At 41.3% G+C, this 4,945-nt stretch overlaps 1 long non-coding RNA gene across 1 annotated transcript; it reads right to left on the bottom strand.

The window, feature by feature from the left end:
- Nucleotides 1-654: 654 nt before the first annotated feature.
- Nucleotides 655-3,230, bottom strand: LOC138038203 (uncharacterized). The gene is made up of 3 exons (XR_011130208.1): nt 3,132-3,230; nt 2,139-2,212; nt 655-808 (listed from the first exon to the last, which is right to left on the bottom strand). It is a non-coding gene; the product is annotated as an uncharacterized lncRNA (long non-coding RNA).
- Between the last annotated feature and the right edge of the window lie 1,715 nt (nt 3,231-4,945).

The following is a 4,945-nucleotide window of genomic DNA, read 5'->3' as shown; positions in this document are numbered from 1 at the left end:
TGGGATATTAGGGAGAGAATTGAAAAAGCTATTTACCAGTTCTCACGTGCTCCACATAACCTCGAATTTGGTCATTTCAAGTAGTTTTCGGGTGGTTAACTATCAATAGAGTTATTTCAGTAGAGTTATGACTTAGAGTTAGAGTTAACGACTTCAAAAATCCTGAAGTCAAGATTTTGGACTGCCAAAATCCAGAATTCAGGATTTTGGACTGCCAAAATCAAGAATTCCAAAATCTTGAATTCAGGATTTTGGCAGTCCAAAATCGTGAATTCAGGATTTTGGAAACTTAACTCTAACTCTACGACATAACTCTATGAAAATAACTCTAAGAATAGCTGTCCCCGTTTTCGGAAGAAAACGGCAAAAACTTGACGTAACATCGCGCGTGCACTGTATGCACATTGCACGTGCATAGCCACTGTTTTACACTCGTTGTTTTCTGCCGCTGTCGACGCGGTCGAAATAGCTTATGCTTCCCAAAAAAAATGGTTTCAGTCCTAACCACTCCGAAACGTTGCGAAATAAAGATTTTCTAAATGTTGGGTTTCGTTGTAAATCGCTTTCCTGATTCTAGGTCCTGCATGAATTATGTGGTTCAAATCTCGATGAATCAAGCGGTTAGATCCAAAGGTTACTTTAGGCCCAAGCTAACCTGGATGCTCGTGTTCGGCTGCAAAGATGAAAAGCAAACCCTGGTCTCACTCTGCCTGCACGGCCTCGCCTTTGCTCCATGTTGGTCCTGGATGCCCACACAGTCGCGTAGTTTGTCATGTTGTTGTGTGATGTAAATAACTTCACTTTGGCTCTGATAAAGAAGTGAAGAGTCAGTTAGGAGTAAGACTGCCAAAACTTGAATTCAATAACAAGAAAAGTATCTATACATTTTACAGGGATCTTTTAATCCCCAGAAAAGTTCCACAAGCTGGAGTACACAACACCTATACTAGATCTTTTTCACGGCATTTCTAGAGACTAAGCTATTCTATAGACCAGTTTTTAAAGAAGTTTCGGATCGTACTAGTGAACCTTGGGGTAAAAATTAATTATGTCCGTAGGGAAGGTCGGGTTTTGCTGGAAAATCAATCCAAAAATAGAGAGATCTAGAGTCGCGTTTAAGGCAAACGGGAAACGTCGGGATGAAACTTGCGTTTTGCCAAAGCCACACATGACCAGCTCCCAACATCAGTGGCTTCATGGCTCAGTTGGTTGGAGCGTCGCACCGGCATCGCGAGGTCACGGGTTCAAACCCTGTTGAAGTTCTGAATTTTTCAGGCTTCTCTACGCAATTGCTAAAATTGCGTTCATAACTGCGAGGATCATAGCTTCACTTGATTTCATATCCGCCGTATTACATGTGATTCATTTCATATATCATTTCGTTCGTTGACATCAAAGAATCTTGTTTGGTTTAAATTGATTTTCTTGCTGTTAGCTATAGGTTTTGGGACAATTCACCAAAGAGTAAAGCAAGTTAAAATAAGAGAATTTTCAAGCTTTTTCGACAAGCAGCTGCCTGCCGTCATAGAACATTAACTATGCTGTCGTTTGACATTTCTTGTAAACGAAAAATTTGCTAAACCTCTCTAATACAGCTCTAACTCAGTCTGTAAACACGCCGTAACTTAAATGTATCGAAGTTGGACGTTCCTGTTCTCCACCTGAAGTAAATAGAAAAAAATACTCGCTATTTCAAACGAAAACAATACAATAACTTATTAGTAGTTTACCGCCTTGCTAGTTACGGTGCATTCGGGTATTTAACTTCATATCGAGGCGGAGCTTAGTAGGAGGTCGAACACGATCACGATGTTTGATTCACAAGGTCTGGAGAAAACGACAAATTGAAGCGAGAAGAAAAACCCATAGGACACGCGAGGCTAACTCGCGAGACCACCACCTCCTTCTTGGCCTCGCGTGCTTCTCTCCAGCGCTCGCTGTATAACGATTGTTGTTGGTATTTGAGAGAACTTATAGGGCTCTAATACCCCTTTAACAAAGGCTCAATGCTTTAATAATTGAGGAGACCTGAAATCAACTTAAAGCAGTTCAAATCAAATTAAATTGAGCTTGAAGCATTCAATACTGACGCATCCAAAAAGGGACATATAACGTTAGTCAGGTTACCACACACATACTTGCAAGAATCGATAACAAACACGACATCATCGATGGTGATGCTTGTTTCAGCAATGTTGGTTGAAAGAATTATCTGCCAAAACAACAAGACAAAGAGTTGATGATTTAGGAATTCATTTGTCGAGGTAAGCGATTAGGTTATCAATTGAATAAATACTAAGAAAACAAATTCAGCAACTTAGCTCTCGATCGCCGAGGAATACATGTTCGACATCAATTCAGCTAGAATTTCAAAATAACCCAGTTTACAGCGCTCTTATACTGATTTACAGTCATCAAACAAAATGTGCCTTAGAAACGGGTTGTCCTCGACAACTTTTTGGAATGGTATGAAGCAAAAAAAAAAATTGCGAGTGCGCGCGAAAATTCCCTTTAAGGTCCAGTAATACGGGCAACAATTTTCGTGCAACTTGTCGCGCAACAATGTTGCGTTGCAAGTTGAGATGGTTTGTTGCGCGTATTACCACCTTCTTGCGCAACAAATTTTGATGTTGCAAAAAGTAGACGTCACTTTAATTTTGGCAACATGAAAATTTGTTGCGCAAGAAGGCGGTAATACGCGCAACAAATCAACCATGGACGCAACCGAGCTCTGTGATAATTTGTGCAATAAAAAAAGCTCCTTATGGCAATGTGTCCGTAACATGTCATAAAATGTTATCCGTCGTTCTTTTTTTAATGCCCAGTCCCTTTTTCTCGCGCTAGAAATATCTTTTAGGGCTTCCGTCTCTGTGTTGTTGTTTGTTGATCAACATCTTGGATAATCAGTTATGCTTGAATGAATTCGAACGAAAGCAGAGCGTGAAGCCACCAATTTTATAGTGCGTCTTCGTGTTTAAACATCACGGTATTCTTGGGCGAAGGGTTCGAGTGTCCTCGTGGGACATAGCGTTCGCACTGCCCTTCTGTTTTTCTCTATAAATTAATTTGTTTCTGCAACTACACCAGCATCCCAAATCACTGCACACTAAATGACAGAAGTCATTATCCACCTTTGTAACTCCTGGTGGTACGGGCTCAAACACGCGGCGCTGATCTTCTCTTGGTATCTGCGAATGAAGAGGTAGAAGACGATACTTGCTGCTAATCCCTGGAACGAAACGAACACGAAAATATCAACAAGAAATAAATGACTACAGAAAAAGAAAAGACTAAGGACACCTTCCATTTGACAGAACTGACCGGCCAGACCGGGCATTTGGAAGGACTAACTTTACCACGCCTTCAAATTAACACACTTCAAGGATGATGTTTACTCCTCCAGAGGAATTCAAGGGATTATCGTGCAAATTATTCCATTTCTTTGCAAGCAGACGGGTCTGACCGGCCAGTTCTGACAGAAGAAAAGGGCCCTAAGTCTTAACATGATCAATTAAAGAAACCAGCATTTCATAAAGAATTGAAAACGTCCATTTAAATCTTATTAAACAATGACATCTGAAACTATATAAGCGAGAATGGTAATTCAATAGCCCATTTCCCACATCAGCCTCGTTTTTAAGCCAGGCCATGAATTTACTCTTTTCTTCAATTCGCCCTTGTCACACGGCGACCATATTGTCCCGGGAGACAAAAAGGCTTTGTTTTACCACGGCAAGCCTCACCTCCATGGTTTCCACTGCGAGGCTTGGCGTGGTAAAACAAAGCTTTTTTGGTCTCCCGGGACAATATGGCCGCCGTGTGACAAGGGCGAAAAACCCATTTCCGAGTTGCTGCATGTCTCAGTTTCAAAACGAGTCCTGGTGCACCACCATTCAAATGTAAATCAAACTCATTTCCCTTACAATAGTTGAGCACCAAGACTCACTTCGAAACCTAGACTAACAGCAGCTTGGAAATGGCCCATTCCCTTGTGCTTATGCTGTGTTTCGTTTTCACACAACGCAAGCGAACACAAGCATAAGCGCAAACACACGAAAAAGGAACATTTTTGATCCATGAACTTGTGCTTGCGTCAACCTCGGTTTCACGGTGAAATAAGCGTTGTTATGCATGGCTTCTGCTTGCGTCGCTAATCAGGCTTAATACCGCAGGGAGCAAAGAAGTGAGTTTTTCTCTGGCTGAGGAACGAATAAGGCGGAAAATATTTTTCTCACACACAGCTGGGAGAACGGGGTCCAGTGTGTGGGGGGTCTTCAGGTCTGATGGTTTTTGGCCATTCGCCATTGCCAGACCTGCCCCTCCCACCCACCCCTCATGAGTTTTTTCAGTGCAGCTTTGTAGCTTGTGTATTTTAAAGGATATTCAACACATTCCATTCAGTTTGTAAATAGTGTTCACGATTTTTTCAAGAGGGGTCTGTTATGATGAGGGTTCTAAGAAGGTGACGTTATTTGGACAGAGAGAAAAGTGCACCGAATGAATGCACGCGAAAAAATATCGAACGGTACAGGAACGAATCGGTCAGTGAGCCGAAAATATTGCCAAGTTGCATGCAAAGTGGATTCCAAAATGTTCCAAAGTATGGCACTAGTGATCATGAGTTGAGATCAAGTTTATCTGTGAACACAAAATGCGAATGTGATGAAAGAGTTTTGAAAGTGAAAAATGTCAGAAGTATCACGGAAACGGAAACCTCTAACCATGCAAAAGTGTGTACTATTGCAACTAAGAATAACGTTGATCGACGAAAGAACGAACATTTTGATCTGAGAGGTAAAGAGAACCTTGAAGACGCCATATTGAAAATTTAACAGCGCGAGTCCCATGTGAAAGCAAAACAAGTATGTACCGGGATCCGTATTATGATAATGTTTCTGTTTCTTGTAATTATTTGTTTTGAAATGTGAATTAGAGGAACGTTAAC

This window comes from Montipora capricornis, chromosome 2 (assembly GCF_036669925.1).
Source record: "Montipora capricornis isolate CH-2021 chromosome 2, ASM3666992v2, whole genome shotgun sequence".
NCBI lineage: Eukaryota > Metazoa > Cnidaria > Anthozoa > Scleractinia > Acroporidae > Montipora > Montipora capricornis.
The sequence above is the reverse complement of the archived record's forward strand: the minus strand, read 5'-3'. Positions and strand labels throughout refer to the sequence as shown.